We start from the raw sequence: 23904 nt of genomic DNA on the forward strand, positions 1-23904 counted from the left end.
AGGTAGAATAAAGGTATTTCTGAAGGCAAGGCCTCAAATCATTTGCTTCTGATGCATCCTTTTTTAGAAATTTACTAGGGAATTTTCACTGAAACAAAGAAGTAAACCAGGATGACATGGGCTCCTGAAAATAAAAGGCCAAGGGAATTTCCAGGATGAAGTTTATTGGGATGCCTAAGATCTCTAAGGGAAGAGGGTAGGTTGAGAGTTGGCCATATGAGCGGGATTTTCAGGGGAGAAGTCTGGGCAGGGGATACACATTAGGAGGTTTTAGTTATTAAAACTATGACATTGGATTTCAGAGGGAGTGAAGAGGCAGTTCAAGGATTGAGTCCTGGGATATTGTTAAGGGAAAATCCGAGGAGGAGACAGTAAAGAAGGAGGCAGCCAAGAAAGTAAAAGGAAAACCAGGAGTATTGGGTGTGCTGGAAATCAAATAAAATTTTTCAAAGAAGAGAGAGTGCTAAATGCCGCCAATAGATCAAATAAGCTGAAGCCTGAGAACTGACAACTGGGCGTGGTAATGTGGAGGTCATTCATGACCTTGATAAAGACAGTTTTGTGGAGTGGATAAATAAGGGTGGCATCAAAGTGTCTGGCTTAATGCTAAATCTGTATTTTATAATATGTATTACATTTTGTAACAAATATAGAAGTATAAACATTTAATAATATAGAATATGCATCATAAAAGCATTCATTCATGTTTTTCTGATTATTAAATAATATATATTCATTATATAAAATTTTGAAAATACAGCATATATAGAAAAGAAAAACCAAGGGGGAAGAAACAAAAGTAAACTAAAAAGCAGCAATGCTATTAGTCTGAGATGCTAGTGACGTGGAAGAGAGGAGTGCTGGAGACAGGGAGACCTAGAGATAGATGCCGGTGTCCATGTGATAAAGTTCTAGAACCTAGGTGAGGTTCGGTGGGGTGAGGTCCGGAGCAGATGACCAAGAAAGAATTCTTGAGATATCTTTGGTGCAAAATGGTGGTTTATTAAAGCACGGGGACAGGACCCGTGGGCAGAAAGAGCTGCTGCCCCGGGGATGTGAGGAGTGGCTGGTTATATACACAGGAGTTGGGTAGGTGAGGACAAAGGGGTATTCAGAAGGGCTATTGGGGTAAAGAAGACTGTCAGGGTACTGAAGGCCTGGTTACTATCAAGCCAAGGCCGCTTTCCCTCTATTGAGGCACTAACATAAAGACAATTGGGAGTCTCCTGGTGGAATGTCACATTCCTGCTATCAAGCGTCCCTGTTAGTGAGATTTAGGTTTAGAAGAAATTTAACTTTATTTTCTTTTCCTTCTACCTCAGCCTCCTTCAGTTTTGTTTACGGAGGGGAGGGTGACATTAGGGCTTGAGGAACTGAGTTATGTGCCTCTGGAAATTGGGCTATTGATAAGGTAACTTCTTTGTTGAAAATCTCAAGGACATTTGTAAACCAAGGGAGACCCCTGTCTTGCAGGATTGTGATCTCTGCAAGTTAACTATTTGTTTTTCTTTTAGGGCAATCAGGGGTGCCTGAGGAATGTGACACATATTACCGAGGGGAGCGGGTAGAGAGGGGGTGTAAGGTGCCAGCTTTTGCTTTGTCCTCAGCCAGCCTCCTGCTCCCTCATCACATGGAGCAGGCGACCTTGCTGTGGCCCGGCTGCAGGGCTGCACCAAGGAGCAGGGAGGGTGTTGAGATTGATTCGAAGACAGGCTTTGTGAGTTTTTACTAAATACCTCTCAGAATCCTTCAAGATTGTTCTAAGTGCATATTTTTTAATGAAAAATTTAATTTTTCTTAATTAAGGATATGCTTTTAAATAGCTTTGTTGTGAAGACAGGTTTACCACCAAAATGGCTTAAACATCAACATCAGGACTTTGTATCTTTTAATGTATGTGAAAATCAGTTGCTCTTATCTGTTCATCATCTTGGGGACTTGCATGTCTTGGTGGCCGTGCTTTCCATGCTATAATCCTTATTTTCTTCTTTCCAGCACATTCTGTCATTTTGAAAATTATTTTTAAGTAACTTAAATGTATTTTGAAATTTAAAAAATGGGAAAAACCTTACCTGGCATTATATGAAAACTGAAATATCCCATCAGTCTTTGCCTTAAGGTTAAAGGTAAAAATAAAACAATAAGTATATAGTTTGAAAAGTAATTATTGAAATTGCATCTTTCATTAAAATGTCAAGGTCCTAGGTGAGGGATAAGGGAACTTGTGGCAGAGCCTGATTGGCTTGATTCTATTTTAAATAATCCTGAATTGGTTCTAATGATACCCTAGATTTTTTTTTTTTTTTTTTTTTTTTTGGTGTCATAATGAGTCAAGTCTTACAAAATGAAAGTAATATCTTTTCTGATAATCATTTGCATATTGTTCAATGAGAGACAATTCAAGAAATGAGACACATTTTCATCTAAGCTCTGATGTTCAGCAGCTCTGTTTTTAGAGAAAAATAAGCAAACTTCTTTGAGCCTTGATTTTTTTTGATGTTGTGTTTTTTGGTCTGGGGCTCTTCAGTAACATGAGTGCTATCATTGCTACTTCATATGCAGGCCATGGAATTCCTGATTCACGCTATGTTGGAGGGTCTCCAGCATTAATAGCTTAGAGAGTAGTCAAGGCTTAGTTTTTTCTGTTTATTCATTTTGGGATTGTTTGTGTTAACAATGGTGTGACTGAAATTTCCTCTCTCAGGATATTAGAGTGAAATACTAAATCCTTTCAACGAACAAGCTTGCCCCCATTCCCTCCCTGTTCTTTCACATCGCATTCTGTTCCTCCTCTTTGGTATGCCGATCACAATAGTCAGTAAGAAAGATCCGAACGCGAAATGATTTCCAGTGCTGCTATGCTGTGCTTGTGTCTCCTTCAAGTAGAAAATCAATATATTTTGGTTGAATGTGTTTCACAAGGAAGATACTGAGGATGATGAGACAGGTAAGACCTAGTGCAATTCTAAGGAATTTATAATCTCTGTGTAAGTAGAGATAGGGCAAGAGTGCATGAAAAACCAGCCAGAAAGGTGAAAACTGATGGGGACAACAGCCACTATAAGAATTCACATCCGGGAGTAATCATGGTGAGCTAGTATAGTCAGGAAAATCTGCCTGGGGTGTGACTGGGTATAATTTGATAGATTTATTTAAATGATAGGAAATGTCAGGAATTGAGAATGGGGAAGAGATGGCATGAAGGAAGACCCAAGAGTGGTAGTGGGAACACTAGTAGTAAATAAACCACAATAATTACTATAATTAAAAACTGTCATTGTTAGTTAATCAGGAACCATGTCTATCCCTGTCCCCATTACCATAACTATTGGCCCTACAGTACAGGATATTTGCTAGCAGAGCGTTAGAAAATGTTTATAGTTCTCAGCATTCCTCAAACCATGAGAGTCAGACATTGTCCTAAAATGGATCCCTTTCCCAAAGAAAAGCTTTCACAAAGATTGTGCAACATCCCAGATTTATGTTACTTCCCAAGTACCCAGCGATGTGTGGTCTTCCTAATATATCATAGCATATCTCCTATTCCTGTGAAACAGCACTTGGAGTAGGGCTGGAAAGAACATTATCAGAAGGACTTGCAGCCTTCACCCTTGTTCTGGAACTCTGATCTAACCTTGTAAACCCTTGGATTTTTGATCTTCATCAGTGAGAATCCTGGCAGCATAGCACAGAGCTTTAAAACTTTGCCTTTGGCGTTAGACTGAGTTCATATCCTGACTCCAGTACTCATTGGGTATGTGACTTTAGGCAAGTTACCAGGAACTCCAAGGTTCATTTTCTTTACATGAAAAGAAAAAGGATAATAATACTAATGCTTACATATTGTTTTCTGGACATTGAATGAGATAATCCATATAAAGCACTCAGAAATACTTTATTACTGTTGACTATTTTGGAGTATTGTTTACTTGATACTAAGCAAAATATTGGTACCTTTCTGTGAGACTAGAAAAGCTGAAATGTGTATTTTTTAAAAGATTATATATATATATATATATATATATATATTTATTTACTTATTTTAGAGAGACTGAGAATGAGTAGTGGGGAGGGACAGAAGGAGAGAGAGGGAGAAGCAGACTCCCCACTGAGCAGGGACCCTGACTTGGGCCTCAGTCCCAGGACCCTGAGATCATGACCTGAGCCAGAGGCAGACGCTTAACCAACTGAGCCACCCAGGCACTCCCTAAATGTGTATTTTTTATTTTAGTCTTTTTTAGTTTAACCAGGAGTGCTATAAATGAGTCTTGGAGTTTGGTAATATTTTTATTGCATAAAGGAAAACAAGCACCACATGGTTATTCAAGTTGTCTTATTTTAAGTGGTAGAAATATTAGACAAAAGTATCCATTTGTTCTCAAAGTTCTTTTTTTTTGAATTTATGAGAGAGAGAGAGAGTGAGTATGAACACAATGAGGGTGGGAGGAGCAGAGGGAGAAGGAAAAGCAGACTCCCTGCTGAGCAGAGAGCCTGATGTGAGGCCAATCCTGTGACCCTGAGATCATGACCTGAAGCTGAAGGTAGATGCTTAACTGACTGAGCCACCCAGGCACCCCTCAGACTTCTTTATAATTAATGCTTAATATTAATAATTAATAATATATTATAAAATAGTATAGATACTATTCTAAAACAGTGATAATAGGCAACATTTGTTGAGAACTTGGCATATGCCAAGTATTGGTCAGGTACCTTATAGGCAAAATTTCACTTAAGAGATAGGTATTGTGTATCTTCATTATTGTATTCCCATTTTTTTTTTTTTTTTTAATAAGGAAACTGACTCAAAAAGGCTGGGCAACCCAGCCATGGTCCCATTACCATTAAGGTACAGTATGGAGACTACCCAGTAGTATGAGAAAATTCAAAGCTCTCTTAATCCCTTTGCTGTAGGACACAGCCCTATTATGGGGGTGATGGCTAACTGTTCTTGCTGGAGTAGTGGTTTAGATGGGGAAGCAGTGGAAGATAAGATTAGTCAGGTCATTTGGAGATGAGTTGTGCAAGGTTTTCAATGTAAAGGAACTCTGGAAAGTCTACCTTGACCACTCTTGAAAAAAAAAAATTAGTTAATCTGCTCTGTGTTAAGGACATTATCACATGGAACACATGTCTCATCACCTGCTGATTTATTTAAATCAGCCAGATGGTCAGTAAAACACTTGGAATAGTGCCAAGGTCCATTGTGAACACGTCACATATAGTAGCTGTTTTCCTTATTATACTGTGGAAGTGTTCTTATCTGACCTCCACTTAATACACTCACCAGGTTAATCAATGCTCTCTATTTCTCTTATAAAACATTTTGATCGCTCCTCATGAAATGCCATGGCTGTGGCAAGGCAGGTCAGCTCTCACCGGGTGTCCTAATGTGTTTTGCCCTTCCGTGAGATAAAATGTGCTTGTTCCCAAACCTGTTTGCCAGTTATAGTTGTTATTTCCATCATGTGAGCTGATTATGTAAACCAGTGAAACATGAATGTGGGAAGAAGGAGATACTTCTATATTAGCCTAGTTGAATGTTTTGGATGTAGTTGGTAAAGGTGAGTTATTAAAAAAATTAGATCAAGTTTGTTGTGGGCAAGAAAATGTGAAAGATAACAAATTCTTATAAAAATCTAGAAATACTCTGTAGTCAGATTTCTTCCTAATGAGTTTATAATTCTTGCCTAACTTTAAAAGCATATTGTATCATGGGAGTCTTTTCTGATATGGAACTTGGGTAAATATAAAATTAACCTGAACCTCCTATAAGAAGAAAAGACAAGGAAATTTGGTATGCAGGTTGCATGATAAGTATAAGAATGAATAGGTAGCATTTTTGTTGCTCTTGCTTACTTAAAAATTGCTATGACATATCTCCTTAATATCCTGTGTTTGGTTTACATTTCTGACAATGGGAAATAAGGGATGAAATATTGTGCTTTTATTTATGATGGTGACCTTTTTATAAAGTATCTCAGTCAACTCCTGAAGGGAGATGTTATGCCCTGTGGTTAATGCAGAGTCTTCTATTCAATGCAGGATTTCAAATTTAAAAGTTTTCTGGTTTAGAAACTATAAATTATTTATGCTGTAAGCTTTTTAAACCCTGTTTATGACAGGTTGGGATTTTGCCAATCTCGATTGAAACAGTCTAAATAATTTATCTTGTATTCCTTCAATGTACAATACATTCTGAAGCCTAAGAAATGTTAAATAAGTTTTATTTTCTACTCTGCTATGCTGAGGTCAGGAAGGTTAAGCTCTTAGACATTCTTTGAACACTTTTTGGTCCCATGTCTTCTCTCAGTGTGCTGGTTTCTTTCTTTCTTTCTTTCTTTTTTTTTTTTTTAACTTTCATATTGTGCTTTTCTTTTATGTGACATTTCCACTTCATTGATCTTCTTTTTAAAAGAATCCTTTAACTCCCATTAATTATCTCTACTGAATTTCTATACATTGTGATTTTAGTTATAAATAAGAGAATATTTTATAAATAAAGAATTCAATTATCTTTAGATCCCAGTATTTTCCAGGAATATGAACAATGAATTAGTCTGATTTGACTTTACTGAAATGTGTGAGAAAACATCAAAAGAGTTCAAAGTTTAGTTGAACAGCTAAAATTTAGACATTTATTTGATTTTATTTTCAACATATGAACAACAAGATAATGCAGATATAGGTTTTTTTTTCTTTCTTCACTCAAGAGTGTTTTCAAGATTTAGTCATGATATGCAAATAGATTCTTTTTTAATTTCACAAGTTATGTAATGATTATACCACAATCTGTTTATACTGTGGTTGGTGGATATTTATGTTGTTTCCAGTTTGTTTGTTTTCTCATCACTAAGACAATGTGCATCTTTATGCAATATTAGTACTCTCAGGTAAACTGAGGTAAACTCTCAGGTAAACATAGAAGTGAAACTGCTGGGCCAGACAGTATATGTATCCCTAATTTTTATTTTAAAAGTATTTTTATTAGGGCATAATTGACATAAAACATTATATTAGTCTCAAGTATACAATGCAGTGATTTAATCTTTGTATATATTGTGAAGTGATCATCACGGTTAGCTAACATCTGTCACCATACACAGTTATATACTTTTTTTTCTTATGATGAGAACTTTTATGATCTACTCTCTTAGCAGCTTTCAGATACATGATACAATATTATTAACTACATATGCTAATACATTACATCTCCATGACTTATTTATTTTATAACTAAGTTTGTACCCCTTCACCCATTTCACTAACCCCCACTCCCTGCCTCTGGTAACCACAATCTGTTCTCTGTATCTATGAGTTCTGTGTGTATGTGTGTTTCTTTTTAAGATTTTACATGTAACTGAGATCATTTGATATTTGTCTTTCTCTGTCAGACACACTGACTTATTTCACTTAGCATAATGCCTTCAAGATCCATTCATGTTCACAGATGGCAAGATTTCATTCTTTTTTTGTGGCTGAATAATATCTCACACACGCACCACACACACACACACACACACACACACACACACACGAGCCCACAGATTCTTGGCCCATTCATCTGTTGGTGAACACTTAGGTTGTTTCCATGTCTTGGCTGTTATAAATAATCCTGCAGTGAACATGCATTTATCTTTTTGAGTTAGTGTTTTTATATTCTTCAGATAAATAACCAGAAGTGGAATTGCTTGATCATATAGTAGTTCAACTTTTAATTTTTGTGGGGCCTCCATACCATTTTGTATAGTGGTTGCACTGATTCCAGAGACTTTTGGGATAGAGGGAGATGTAATTTGCCACCCAAATGGAATATGAGATTGTATAAGTTTTTGGAGTTGCTCAAGCTCCCTTGCTTGTATAATGGAGGAGCCTATCTGCAAACTGACCAGGAAATAGTTGGAAATATGCCAGGTTCTAGATGATAGCAATTTGAGCTTATGCATCAAGATAAACCTATTCCTAGAAATTCCAATTTCATTGTCATTGAATCCTTTCTTGCTTAGGCCATTTTGAATTACGTTTTCTCTTAGTTATAAGGGAAAAGTTCTAATTTATGAAAGTTACACACAAAGAACAATAAGCCAACTTACTTATTGCAGTATGCAGCTGGATTCAATATAATGACAAAAATGCTTTTATTTATGGATCATTGATTAATACATATGAAACTTTACGTCCACTGCCAAACCCAAAGCAATTTTGATTACACACACCTACCTGTTCACTAAATGGGAATGAGTTCGAACTGTGTATTATATTCAATTTAACACTGTTGTTTAAAATATTCTTTTTAAAAAATAAGCCAGTTTTGTGTGACTGGGTTTTAGTATTTCACTTAAAATTGTATTTATTGCTTCCCAATTTAATTTTTATGAGAGATTGGAGCCCTTTGGAAAATTGATGAATATTATACACTCAATACTGAGAAAAATGCTTATAAACACAAAATGTTGTGTCAGGAGTGTGTGGATTTTCTGAAGCCTATACATAGACTTCCGATTAAGGGCCCCAGCCATAGGGTCAGAAAACGAGCCATTGAAATTTTTTACTTTGGGGATTTTTTTTGAACTTCTATATTGATCTTCTATGTGATCAAATTTTAGACATGTCTTAGGGTTGCTTCAGAATAATGTATTCTTTATATGCTTTCTTTATATAGGATATGGTATTCTAAATCATTCACTCTTTTAATAGGATTCAAGTTCAAAGATTTGTAAATGCCTTATTTTTTGTATTCATAATATTTATATATTTTGATGATATTCAGTAATAATGATTCACAACATGTATGTATTTCTTAATTGATTTATTTTTTCTAAAAAATAAAGAGACCATTGCAATGCTTTGGGTCTTTAATTACATAATAATAATTCAACCACCTATTTATTTTTGTTTCTATTTGCCTAATAATTTTTTCACTATTTTATTTTGGGCAGTTCTCTGTCATGTCATTTTAGATGTTTCTTGTTGCCACATGTAGTTGAAATCTGTTTTGAACTTAATGAGAGCATTTTCTTTTTACCTGAAGAATTAACTCTTTTATTTGGTATGAACAATACACTGATGCTGTCATCTCATTTTTATGTTCCTTTTGGCTTTATCATCTCAATTATAAAGACTATGATTTTTTTGGCTTTATCTTCTGTAGTAGGAATACTGTTTTTAAAAACTTTATGAGTTATTTTGGTGTAACAAACTACCTGGAAATTAAGTGGCTTAAAACAGCATTTATTTAACTCAGATTCTGTGGGTCAGCAATTTAGAGTGGATTTATTTTTTTATTATTTTTTTATTTTTTATTTTTTTAAATTTTATTTAATTAATTTTTTTTTTTAGAGTGAATTTTGGTGGCTCTCTTGGACTTTATGCATTCACAATGTGGTTCTTCTGAAGATTTTCAGGGAGTCAGCTGTTGGGATAAAAGAAGCATCAGGGCCACAGTGTTATCAAGCAGGCCTGTATTCAAGGTGATATGGCAAGACTAAAAAAAGAAAGGACATCCAGAGGGTGGGGCCAAGAGTCCTAAAGAAAAATTTATCGGGAAGCTACTTCCAGGGACCAAAACTGAGACTTAATCAAGGAACATTTCCTACCTCTGAGTAGGGTATCCTAGAAACAGTTGCTGGGCTGGATTTCAGAATTTGTATGGACTATAACTGTTACGCATCCTTGATCCTCTCTCTCTCTCTCTCTCTCTCTCTTTTTTTTTTTTTGACAGAGAGAGAGATCATAAGTAGGCAGAGAGGCAGGCAGAGAGAGAGGGGGAAGCAGGCTCCCTGCTGAGCAGAGAGCCCTATGCGGGGCTTGATCCCGAGGACCCTGAGATCATGACCTGAGCCGAAGGCAGAGGCTCAACCCACTGAGCCACCCAGGCGCCCCTCTCTCTCTTTTTTTAATGGAAGTGTCCATTGTGGTTATCCTGCTCTGTTTCGCTGTTGTAGGTTGTTGTATAGGGGATAGATAAACTTGTCTTTTTAGATCAGAGGTCTCTAGGTCAAGAAGAACTCCATGCAGACAGATGTAGATCTTAAAATTTTGAGCTTTGAGCATAATGCAGTGATTAGATTAGACTTTGGGTTGTATGGGGTGAGGGCAACTGAGTATATTTTGCCTGTTGGATGGATGTGAATAATTGAGGCCAGACATCAGGGTGTGCTAGATTGTTTGCAGAATTGGCCACAATTATTAACCTTTTGTCTCCATGGCCCTTTGCAATGCAATTTTGAGAATTTCACAAGTTAGAGTCAATTTTTCTATCCCTCAAGTCTGGGCTGGCTTTGTAATTTGCTTTGACCAACAAAATGCAAAGTGTTATCATGTTTTGGGTCTGGACCTGAGGAGGCCTTGCATGTTTCTTAAAAACTTCCTCCTATTGCTATGTGAGAAGGCGTAGTCTAGCATACTGGAACATGGGTGACAACATGAAGCAAATATGGGCCGTCCCAGCAGAAACCATCCTAAACTCATTAGTTCCCAGGCCACCTGACAGCTGATCACAGATGGATTAATGATGCTAGCTGAGAAGAGAACAACTGACTGCCAGAATACAATCTAGATTGCTTACCCACAGAATCATGAGCTAAATGTTGTTTTAGCTCAGTGAGCTTTAGAGTGGTTTGTCATACAGTAAAATTTAACTGATAAATTCTTTTAGTGGTTCTCTTTCACTTTTTCAAAAACCTTCTAGAATACAATGTCTTCATCAAATTCAGTAAAAATGAAATTACTTTTGAAACTATTGCTATGAATGAACAATGAAGAATTCACACACATTTACCTTTTAGTATCAGTTGAATATTAAAATATTATTATTTAGATTTCATCCCACTTATTTAACCAATAAAAATGTTTCCCCACAAACCTTTTGTATCCCACTTATTATTGAATAAATATTTTTATTGATTATTTAATTGGGTAAAGTTTATCTTTGCATATTTTTTATTATTTATTTATTCAAAGATTTTATTTATTTGGCACAGAGAAAGAGAGAAAGAGAAAGCGAGAGAGGGAATACAAGCAGGGGGAGTAGAGAAGGAGAAGCAGGCTTCGCATCGAGCAGGGAACTGGATGCGGGGTTCAATCCCAGCCCTGGGTTCATGACCTGAGCCGAAGGCAGCCATTTAACTGACTGAGCCATCCAGGTGCCCCTATCTGCATATTTTTTAAAGCCATATTTTTTAATGGGTTGTTTATTTTCATAGCCCCTTTATGTCTTGTGGTGCCTACCAGGCACTTATGCTCATGCACAACGTTATAACATAGCCACTTTTTCTTCAAAACTCTATAGACATTACTTCAGTCTTCTAGTGACCAGTGTCTGAGAGGAGAATGAGTTTTATTCACTTTTTAAAATTTGATTCTATGTATTCTTCCTGAATATTTATAGGCTTTCCCCCCTTCATCCCTGAAATGATTTTTCCTGATGAGTTCTAAGCATGGGCCTCTCTTCATCAGTGTTGTATACAACATCCTGAACTTTTTTGAACTACAGGCTCAGATCTTTTTCATTGTTCAGGAAAATGTTCTTCCCTTCATTGAGTATTGCTTTGACTCCGTTTGTTCTCATTTGTCCTTGAAAATACCTATTTTTTAAGTTGGTTTTTTTTTTGTCTATTATCTTTGCTTTAATAACTTTCTTATTTTTGCAAATATTTTTCTCATTCTTGGATGGCTTTTTTTTTCTTCTTTTTTTTAAGATTTTATTTATTTATTTGACAGACACAGAGATCACAAGCCGGCAGAGAGGCAGGCAGAGAGAGAGGGAGGAGGCAGACAGAGAGAGAGGGAGGAAACAGGCTCCCCACTGAGCAGAGAGCCTGATGTGGGGCTCGATCCCAGGACCCTGAGACCATGACCTGAGCTGAAGGCAGAGGCTTCAACCCACTGAGCCATGCAGGTGCCCCTTGATTTTTCTTCTTAATCAATAATTCCATTTTTAGTATAGTTCATAGTCAAGGAGTCAGGAGTCAAGGCTTGACTTAGCTTATGTTCTTCATCTCAGAGTTTTCATAGGGTGAAATCCAGGTGTCAGCTTGAGCTGCATTCTCATCTGAACTTTCAACCAAAGAAGTATCTACTTCCAAGATTACTTGCATGGTTGTTTGGTGGGATTCAGTCCCTCAAAGTTTGGGTGCCCCACTCAGTTCCATGTCATGAGGGAACCACAACATGATAGCTATCTTCTGTCAGAGAAAATGAGAAAGAGATAGCTTGAGTCCCCTAGATGGAGCTGAAGTCTCTTTATAACCTAATCTAGGAAGTGACCTTTTATCACTTTTCTTATATTCTGTTTGTTTAAAGTGAGTCATTTAGTCCAGTCTACACTCAAGTGGATGGAATTACACAGAGGATTATGATACCAAGAGGCAGGGATCATTGGGGACTGTCTTGGGGGCTACCTGTCATAGAAATTTTGCTTAGCCACACAGTATTACCCCCCCCCATCTTCTCTGCCTCTCATATTTAGTCAGATATAATCTTATTTCTAGGGTTTCTGTTGGTTACTATTAAGTAAGACTTTTAATAATATTCTTAAAACTTTGTTTTGTAGTCTGTTATCTTGGGATAATTTCTCTTTCCTCTGTGCTATTTAATGTGAAGACAGCTGGGTTCCAACACTTACATTGGGTCTCTTCTTCTGTCTTCACATCTCAAACTGTCAGTATTAAATTACAGTAAAAACATTGTCAAGGTTCATAGGATTTGTGCTCTATTCTAGAATTAAAATGATATTTTTTATGACTTGTCAGTGGGTGGATTTTGTGAAATAAAAATCAATAAATAGAGATTATCATACCACAAACATGTAATATTATTCACTCAAGAAACTACTTTGGGAAATTGTATTATTTCTTAAATAATTTTTATTCTTCTATTTTCTCCCCTTCCCCCATCTCTTCTCCCCTCCTGCTCCCCTCCCCTCCTCCCTCTCCCCTTCCCCCCCTTTTCTCTTCTCTTTTCACCTCTCCTCTCCTCTCTTCTTTTATTTCTCTCTCTTTCTGACTCCTATTCTTTGGATGTTGGACCTCCTGGGACTTGTTTATAAACATCTCCTATCGTTTTTCTCTTATTTTCTACCTTTTGGATTTTGTTTTGTTTTGTTTTTCCTCTTTATTGTGGGAAATTTTCTAAACCTTATCTCTCAACCTTTGTCATGTATTTTAGCAATCTGCATTTTCATTTCTGAGATTTCTTACCTACTCCATGTACTTACATTTGGTATAAATATATAAAATAAATAGTTGAAAAATACAGGCCTATGATTTATTCAATTTAATCAAATAGTGAAAAAGACACAGGAAAAAATGTGTACATTTTATGTCATGTCCTTTTATATACTTGAATAATTCCACCAATATTTAAAATGTAAAGCCCATTTTTATGTCCTAAAGGAGCGATTCAGAGGTTCAGAGCTTTTGCCTCTTTGCTTTTCTTTGCAAATTCACGCTGCCTGGAATTATCACCTCCATTCTAATAACTACTGAATGAACCTATAACTTTGCCTTTATCTTTTAGGCTGGCTCTAGTTTTGCATTCCAGCAACCTACAGCATATTTTCTACTGCCTGTCTTGTTACTTAAAATTGACATGCCCCCAAGCAAGACTCATCATCTTGGCGCCACCATTCTTGCTGTCATATTAGCTCAAAACCTTATGAAGTCAGTATGATTTTCAAAGAGTAAAAATTCAGATGTGTAAAATATAACATTCCTTATTTTCCTATAATGAAAATGTAATTATATTTTCATCTCATGCATTATTCCTTCTCATAGTAACAAAGCAACCCAATTACTTCTAGGAAAACTCAGTCACTTTAATGATTTCTTAATTGTTAAACTCAATCAAATTCAGTGATCTCCCAGTCATGTATATTCAATATTTATGTTATATACTTATATACATATTTATATTATACTTTTACTTTTTATTTGGTATTTCCTACTCTTTCCCTTCACTGCAGAGGATGGTGGGAGGCATCTGTATCTGTCTTGATCTGCTTCAAGCTGTAATTGGCTGAGATTTTTAATCCTCTTGACATCAGCTTTGATTATCAATATCAGTTCTTTCTTTTGCTGTGATGTTTCTGGGGGTATGACACAGTGTGTGAACTGAGGGTCCAATGTCACTTTCTGCTGCCAAATTTTTTTATCACCATATCTGACACTGCTTTGGGCCACCAACTCAAATAACTTCAATTTCTTGAGAACCCCTCTGTAGGCTGTAAAGATATAGGAACATCATCAAAAGCTGTGTGACTGAGATATCACAAGCCTTGATGTATCATGGGGGGCAAAAAGGAGGGTACCCTTCCACTCTATCCTTGGGTCCCTCAGAATAAAGGAGGGTTGTACATCTTTCTACTCTTTTTGACCCACAGAACTGAGGAATGTGGAAGAGGCAGAGAAATGGGTATGGACAGTGTCCCGTCTGTAGTCTGAGTGCCTAAGCCCTCTTTTTCCCACCTGATTTTCTTCTTCTTTTCCATGGAGAGTATACATGGAGGGAGGGCAGAAAGAAACTTTCTTAACAATTTTCCTTGAGGGTCTTTGGTGTTACATTGACAATGCAATTATTATTATTATTATTATTCATTTATTATTTAAAGGAAAGGATTTGGTGTCTTTTTTCTTTTATACTACGTTGACATCTTAAATAGAACAAAACCTGCCTCATGCCCCCCAGACCATTTTAAAGTGGGCTGGGGGTTAATATACACATGGAAAAAACACATCAGTTTCTACTTCCCATTCCCTATTAAATTTGGATTTATCTTTAATTCCTTCATCTTTTTGGCTTCTATATCCAAGTTCCAAGACCTCTCTTTTCTTTAAAATACACTTCCTTATTTGTGCCTTCCTTTCAATTCTGACAGCTCTTGCCCTAGTGAAGACCTTGTCAAATACCAGGATTACTGAAACGGCCTCTCAGCAGACCTCAATGACTCAAGTCTTTTGCAATTTGAATCTGTCTTTTGTATTGTTGCTGGAATGGTTTTCTTTAAACACCACTTTTATCACTTCATCCTTTATTAAAAAACCTACAGTGGTTACCCACTAGGTCAAGTTCAAAATATTTTACTTGGCTTCTGGACCAACTGTAATAGGGATTCACTTTATCTGTGAAACCTTGTTTTCCCTAGTCTTGGCAAGAACTTTTCAAGTTGGTTTCCTTATTTTCCTTTATTAGTCATCCTAATTTTTATCTTTTAACTTACACTGCATCTCTTTCCAGTAGTGTCAGCCCATTTTTATTTCTTGCTTCCTCAATTTTAACCATCTTTCAAGACCCAGTTCAAGCCTCCCTGCTTTCCGGATGTCTCTTCCCCAATTCGAAACAATTCACACTGCTCTCTCCTGCTGTGGTTCCCAAACTTTCCTGAAGATTGGAATCACCTGGAGGTGGGAGTGTTTTTCAGAATTCCGATGCCCAGGTAACACTCCATACCAAATAAACCAGAATGCCTTGGTGTCAGGACCCAGCCCTCAGTGTATTTTTTTTTTTAAGATTTTATTTATTTATTTGACAGACAGAGATCACAAGCAGGCAGAGAGGCAGGCAGAGAGAGAGGAAGGGAAGCAGGCTCCCCACCGAGCAGAGAGTCTGATTCGGGGCTCCATCCCAGGACCCTGGGATCATGACCTGAGCCGAAGGCAGAGGCTTTAACACACTGAGCCACCCAGGCGCCCCCCTCAGTGTATTTTAGATCCCCAAGTGATTTCAGTGTGCAGAAGAGTTTTGGGAACCACTGCTTTTGGTTTGCTATAATGTGTGTCCCCTGCACCTTAACTTAGTACTTGGCTATATTTGATCTTTGGCCTTCAGTTGTTAATATTGTCATCTGTTATTATTACTGTTCTTATTATCTGTTATTCACATAGAATGTAATATGCCAGTAGAAAGCAAACACATTTTATGCTGATTAAAGAATAGACTGTTGGTGCTCTACCCAGATCCTCTTGTCTATCTCTCACCTATCTTTTGGCTCCTCCTGCAGCCTTGGCATGGATTTAATTCCAGTGGCTGGCACCTGGACTTCTTTGCCAGGCCAACCTCAGGCTCCTTATCTCATGAGTCATGTGCTTGGGAATAAAGGAAGCCCACCTCCTTTGCTTTGTTTGAATAAATGTCAGAGTTTCCTGCAGGATTAGGGGTACCCTCCATGGGACTTAGTCTGAAATACATCCTTGCAGGGCTTCTCGCTGTTCCGCTTCCCCTTCTCTCTTACTGATTTCTCTTGGGAGCTCCTTCTTAATAAATCACTTGCTCATGAATCTTCATCTCAGAGTCTGCCTCTTGGGAACCCAACCTAAGATACTTACCTTTCATTCAAAGCAGAGCGCTGGGCACATATAAAATTCAATGAAGATTTATTAGAACAGGGATTCTTGTTACATGAAATAGAAACACAGTTTAATAAAACCTTAGCTGAAGGTACTGAAATATATTCGGGGGTTCTCTATAGAGTTACATATACTTTCTTAAATGTAACTTAAAAAATCTTGGACATACTGAAATCTCACTTGAGGTAGGAAATACGGCCTAGGAAAAATCTTATTAATAATATTTATAAAAATACCTGACAAGGAGTTTGGGACCAAGCAGTGTAGTATCAAGGCAACTGTATGTTAATTTTTTAAACACAGAATGGAAGACTCTGCATTTGATTACATATGACACATGTTGAGAGGAACTTTTTCCTTTTGACCTGGGCCTGAGAATTTGCATTTCTAACAAGTTCCTAGTTTGGCTTCATAACATTGGAGTCAGAGGAGAAGGGTCAGACGAGACCCCTGTGCATCACCAGTTTCACTAGCTTAGACTAGGTAAAATTTTATATATTTTTTAATCATGGAGATGATCAAACATTGATGGAACCTGCCTGAGATGTTCAGAGGCAGGAAAGCAGCCGTCAACTAATCACATTTAGAGCGATGTTTAGAAAAAATAAAATTGCATCTTGTTAATGTTTAACTGAATGTTCAGTGAATAGTTACCCTTAAACTATCAGCTCACCTAGAACAGAATTCTAGGCCAGTGTAGCAGACTTTTAACATCTTGAATTTAAACATTTTTTTCCTTTTTAATCTTTACTCGGGGCTAGCAGCAGTGATTTAGTATCTCTCTTTTCCTTCTTACTCTGTCTCTTCCTGGGGTCCATAATAGAGAATCGAGAATTCATTTTATTGAACTGTTTAATAAGGTATGTGGTTATGTGAATCATTACATGAATTATATATACACATACATGTATAGAATCATATGAATTTTACAAGTTATGCAGAACTTGAGCTTCTTTTTCTTATTTTCACAATTATTTATCAGTTATTATGAGGAAGTTTCAGGCATTAGCATATTAAGACAACACATGAGCATAATGTTTGATATAATTTCCCTGTTAACAGTACCTATTCTTGCCTGTGTATTCTGGAAAAGTTAGTTGTACTCATTTCTCTGTGTATGTAGGTTTCTCAGCTAACAGCTTTGCTGTTTTCATAGAACACATTATGCATGATCGCAAAAATGTCTTTCACATAGCCTCGATTTACTGTTTTTTGTTTACTTGTCCTTCCAGATTGTATCACAATTAGTAAATGGTGAGGCCCTCTTCCCGTCAAAAAGTAAATCACTACCATTTTAGGTGGTTTGGTGTAAAACAAGCTTCCACTAGATGGCGATATTGGAATGCAAACCAATACATCTTTAGTTGCTATGTCTCTGTAAAACCATCAGTTTGAAATCTATTGTAGCTTGTCATTTTGACTTGCAAATCAGGTCTGTTCCCCGCTAAACTCAATGGACTGGGATGATTTGAGATTTGGGTAAGAGACCACGCATTCCCAGAGGCCCCTAGAGGTCATACGTCAAAAAACGAAGAAGTCTTTTTTGGCCCAATCTTCATCTAGGCCACTTCTTTGCTGGTATTTTAGGTTCCTTTATGTTAGTCCACTGATATCTACAAACAATCCCGAAGTGACGTCATCTTTTGACCCCAGCTGCTGCCCCAGCCTATGGATATTTCACCAAGTCTTGTCTCAGCTGGGTTTATTAGATCAGGAAATGTTAACAGTTAACTAATTTTTTACAGTTTGTCAAGTGGTCCTCAAAGGTGCAGTCATTGGACCAGCAACTCACCTAGGAATGTGTTAGGAATGCAAATTCCTTGAGAACTGCTGTATTAAATCTTTCTAGGTAACAAAACTCTCAGCCCCATTTGAGCTCACCTGTCTCCTGAAAGTCCTTTAAAATGAACTTTGAAGACAGACCTGTGGATGAAAAATGTTTAAAGTTGTGTGTTCCACTGTATCTACAGAGAGTGCTAGCTCTCCCCTCCAGGTTCTGCCTGTCACCGCAAAGCACCCCCAGCACCGCAGAGGGGGAATATTTAAGCTTGTGTGTCTAGTATGCAAATGAAGTGGAGGGCAATGATTGTCATTCATATTTCTTTTTGGAGAAAGAAGTGTGAGATGGCCAGGAAGGCCGCCAGATGGCAGCCTTGTTCCTGCACGGTCTGCATTTCTGAAAGGCTCTTTACGTAGTCAAAGAAAGGCAATCCGGTGGCAATGGTCCTTTATTGGCTGGGCTGTTTGTGTCTTCCTCTACTGCAGCATGAGTCAGGAGAGAGAGAATGAGACACAGAGAGAGAGAGAGAAGGAGGGAGGAATTGATTAGTGGGTCAGAGAGCTACCATATAAAACTGCTTCCACTATTGTTCCCGTTTCACTGCGTAAACACGGGATGCTAGGAAGATTCAGCATCCTGAGGCTGGGGCTCCATCTGTCAAGCTCCGTCAGTCAGCTCAAACAGGTGCCAGGGTAGCTCTGTCTTCCCTCCTTGGATGCATGCTGAGTACCTGCACTTACAAATCCCTGGGGAGCTCTCCAGTCTCCTAATGTCCAGGCTGCCTCCAGGCCAGTGCCAGTAGAAACTCAGGGACAGCTCCAGCACATCTGACAGTGTTATACCTTACCAGGTGATTTGAATGTGTATTTGGGACTGGGAACCACCTTATTGAAGAGGCTGAGGTTCAATTTGTGGCAAAGTTGTTTCAGTGGATAAACCTCCTGTTGCCTCATACCCCGGTGTAAACTTCGACACTGGAGTTTGTTGACTTGGCCAGTTTGATATTCAAGAAAGAGATTCTGTTGTACAAGAGAAAGGCGTCACTCCCCTTCCTCAACCTCCTTCACCTTTTCCCCTTCCTCTTTCTCCTTTTTTCTTTCTTCCTTTCTTTCTCCCTCCCCCCTCTTCCTTCCTTCCTTTCTTCCTTGGTATGAAGACTGAAAATCCAGAATTGTGGCCACAAATTGGGGCTACTTTAAAGGAAAATTTTGACTAAAAACATATAATCAGTGTTAAAGCATTATAAACCACAAAACTTTTTTTTTTTTTTTTTTTTTTTTTGCCTTTGGCCACACTTTCTTAGATGCTCCCAGGCCATAACCCCTACTTTAAAGGATATGATAGTAAAAAGGAAATTACATCACGCTTGATGAAAGGCTGTTATTCTCATCTCATTACCTCATCCACTTATTAGACAGAATGAAAACATTTATAATAATGGGTGTTAAAATTCCGTAGAACTACTTGTTGGAGTTCAAAATTGTTCCCTAATACCAAACTCCTTTTGTACTGAACCATGTGAGTTTCATGAAACTGTATATGCGAATACTTTCTTCCCTGTCTAATCTGGAAAATTCTACACATTTCCATGTGAAATTCTTAATAATAGGTCATGAAATCTAGAGGAAACATAGTTGAGGCATGTGAAATATGAGATATGGTTCAACTTTATATAAATGAGGCTAAGTTTTGTTCTTTGTTATCTAAAAGCCATCTCTAGAAATCCCAGTGTTAGTGATACAATATTAATCCTCTAGACCATCCTCTTTTGAAATCTGCATGTTACTAGAAGAAATAATTTGTTATGTCCTTACTTGGCAAAAGTTTATCAAGTTGTTCTCTGTGAGGAGAGATTGGGTAAAAAAAAAACATTGGGAAACTTAGGCAAAGGGAGCCAATGAGAAAAGAACAGACTGGGAAAAAAGAGAAATAAATTAAAGAATGGGAACTAGAGGGAGTTTTATTTTCCATTTTGACTTATGGATAATTCAGGGCCCAAACTTTGGAAATTTGGAAGTAGCTCATTTGTAGAACTGATGCTCTGACTTTTTCTAAGAGACTGTTCCCAAGTGATACTTCATTCGTTTGTGGGTGCTTTAGAGAACAAAAAGGCTGTAGACTTTATAGTAAGGTGTCTTGCATTCCAGACAGGTTTTCTAGATTCTAGAGACTCTCACATTACTATAGGCATGTCCAAGGCAGTGAGACCTAGTCATAATTTTAGTGCTTTCCTGTGTTTGAACCAACATTAGTCAGAAAGTGGTGAACTTTTGAAATCATGATTTAGATTCAGTGTACATTTAAAATTAACATGCACGGACTTCCTGACCAATGTGAAACACTTCTGTTTATGAGGGATTGGCTAAGGATCAAGAGACCTCCATGGTATGGAAACTAATTTGCTGTTTAATTGGTAAACCTTGATTCCTATGGCACTATAAAAATTCTAGGCATCAGCACTTGTCTGTCTAAAGACATACACATATTCAATTAGTGGGAAGCCAGATCATGTTTCAATAGCTGCTTTTATTTTCTGTTGTTGATATGTTAAAATAGTTAAACACTTGCATTCATCTCATCCTATTAAAGGGACTCCATCAGGGAACAGGGAGGTAACATGTTTGGTGACAGCAGGCTTAGTCACCCTGCTGTGAGAACGAGATGAATAATGTTTTTTAATCTTACATCTATTGACTTTCTGCTTTTAAAATGTATACACCATTGCTGAAAGGAGATATGGCAGACTATATTTTGTTAACAGTCTATCTTTTTCATATCTTCATTATTAAATCAAATGGTATATTTACTTACATGGTTTTACATAAAATGAAATTGCTGCATGACATTTCTTATTGTTTATAATTCCCATTTTGAAAGATCTAGTTACACATTCTTGAAATTCTGTAAATGCTTTCAGTCTTCATACTGGTACTTTTCATTTTTCTTTCTTGGCTATTTGGCTGCCAGATCCTCTCCCATTTTAAGCATTATCTTGCTTATGTTATGTGATTTACCTGCTATTTGTCAAAACAATTTTTAGGATGACATTTTCTAGTTTCCCGTTAGAGCACAGCATGAAGAAAAATTGGATATAGACGATCACATTGGTGAATATTTTCATTAGACAAAGCCATTTTGTGAAAATTCAAAATTCTAATAAAAGCAATTTGAGAAAATCGATCAGTTCATGAATTTAAGAAGGACCAGTATTATCCTAAGATAATACTTTGTGGGAAGCATGGTATTTCCTTCAAAAGACTGTAGCTAAAATGTAATTTCTTTTATATCCAGACCGATTTCTTGTAGATCTTGTCCTTGTGGATCATGATTAACTGTATGGCTCATACAAGTCAGAATTATTTCATTCTAGGATTATTCCACAATTAGCCTTGAGTCTGGTGTAGTGTTTGATAATCTGTAGTGTCACAAGAGCATTCTTACTAAGTAGTAGCTTACTCAAGAAATTAATTTGCTCTCACTGTTTCCCTAGTAGGAAAAAAAAAATTTGGCTGCCCTGGTTATAACTACCCTAAATACCAGTGAATGACTCATTGATTCAGATAGACATTTCCCCACTTTAAAATCTCTGAAATTGGGATATATCTTATAGTCAAAGATATTGTACAATTATAATTGGCAATGTTTTATTCCTTCTTAGTGACACAGAATAATTATGCATCATGTAATCGATGGCATCATAGATTTAAATGACATATAACTAAATTAAATGTAGAATTAACAGTGATTTAACAGTTTTATATTTCCAAGGGGATTTAAAAACAGTTTTTGCTTTTATGATTAATTGTTCAGTCAAGATTCTTACACCAGTTTTATACACCAAAAGCCCAAAATATCCTGAGTGTGAGGAAATAGAGAACAATATACAGTGGAAATTCATCATAGTTTAGAACCAACCTAGGCGTATTGCTAAGGATATTGACTACTTCCAGCTCTCACCTAATTTGTTTTGAACAAGGTTTTCAAGTAATTGCTGTTAGTTGAATTTTTTTTTGTATTTTATAGCATGAGATTATAATTTGGTGTTCTATTCTAGATCTTTTATAAAAATCATAATACATTAAAATTGATTATGAAAATAAATGAAGGAATCTTTCATAGATATGTAGGCTTTTACAGGTATGAATTAGGTATTAAAAATCATTTGGTAAGTGACTGTGAGCTAGTTAATATAGGGCTAAAATGGTGACAGAAACATGATTCTCTCCCTCTCTGTCTCTGTATATATTCCATTAGAAGGTGTGTTTTCTGCAAGGGTAGACTGCCTGAAGCTTTGGCAGATGAAATCTGGAAAAGAGTCTTCCTTTGCTGGTAAATTTCTGTGTAGCATGCATAGACATTCATCATTGTTCCAAAACCCTTTAAAGTGCTTTCAAGATAAGGATCATTTCTTCTTAGAGTTTTTTTTTTTTCTTTCCTTGTACGTAGAGTGTTTATTGGATGCCTGTGAAAATCTTTTATGATAATTGCTCAAGGAGCATTTCTAGCATGGCTTCTCTTGTGATCCCTTCCTCTTCCATCCCAGTGAGAAATTAAGCTCTAATTTTTTCTAATTTCTGTTAGCTTCTTATGTGCAACTTTTATGTGCAAAGGCCAGGGTAGTTACTATATTGATTGATCAATTTGTTTAATAATACTGAATGCGTCCTATGTGTCAGACACTCTTTTTGGCACTGAGGATACAGCAAAGAACAGAAGAGGTAAACATCTTTGTATAGACTTTACCTTCTAGTAAAGTGAGGTCAATCCTAAACTTCGTAAGTATGTGTATAATATGTTAGAAATTGTAAATTCTGTGCAGGAAATAAAACAGAATAAGGGGGTACAGGGTGAGAAGTGTTCCAGTTGTAAGTAAGGTGAGTAGGGTAGATCTCATCGAGAGAGTCACCTTTGGGCAAAGACAGGAACACAGGAATGGAGTAAAAATAGCGTTCTAGGATAAGGGAACAGTGAGCGTGGTACAGAAGCCCAGGCAGGAGACCCTACTACCATGCTCAAAGAGTGGGAGGGGTCCGGGAAGTGAGGGAAGCCAGGTTTTTTCTTTCTTTCTTTTTTTTTTTTTTTAAATTAACATATAATGTATAGGGTATAGGTCTGTGAATCCTCAGGCTTACACATTTCACAGCATTCACCATAGCACATACCCCCCCAATGTGAGAGAGGCCAGGTTTTGCATGGACATTGGATTTTACCTTAAGGGAAATGGGGGAGTCGCTGTAGGGTTTTAGCTGCAGAATGGCACGATCCACTGTCCTTTGAAAAAGTGTCATTGTGGCTGATCATATGAGATTTTATTATCACTTCAGCAGTCTTATTTATGATGATGAAAGCTGCATAAGTGGAGAGGTCATAAGTTAGGTCAGCATTTCTGAGTGAAGCACATACAGAGCATTGTAGGGTGAAATGTGTCTGGGACACAAAATATTCCTACCGACCAACAGCCAACCTGTTTCAGCAAATGTATTAAGGTCCTGAAGGAGAGTGACTGTAAGTTCTGTTTTTATTGCAGCCTCACACATTGTGTTTGTGTGTACTTGGTGACACGCCATATCTACCTCTTTGCAGATTGACTCTGGATGTAAAAAGCCGAGTCCCACATGGCCAGTGGCATACATGTCAAGGCCAAGTCTTCATAGTTCAGATAAGATTGGTAAATGACTCAACAAAATTATTCAACCCCTATATTGGATCTTATTCTCAGTGCTGGGAATATAAGAGTAAGTAATGAATGGTTTCTTCCTCAATGAGCTCATGCCCTGGGGA

At 37.1% G+C, this 23904-nt stretch overlaps 1 pseudogene; it reads right to left on the minus strand.

Moving 5' to 3' along the window:
- Window positions 1–23411, minus strand: part of LOC111140810 — a 93988-nt pseudogene extending 70577 nt beyond the window's left edge.
- Window positions 23412–23904: the final 493 nt, after the last annotated feature.

The sequence above is a fragment of the Enhydra lutris genome, unplaced genomic scaffold, assembly GCF_002288905.1.
Source record: "Enhydra lutris kenyoni isolate GAN:26980312 unplaced genomic scaffold, ASM228890v2 scaffoldscaffold1, whole genome shotgun sequence".
NCBI classification, from domain to species: Eukaryota; Metazoa; Chordata; class Mammalia; order Carnivora; family Mustelidae; genus Enhydra; species Enhydra lutris.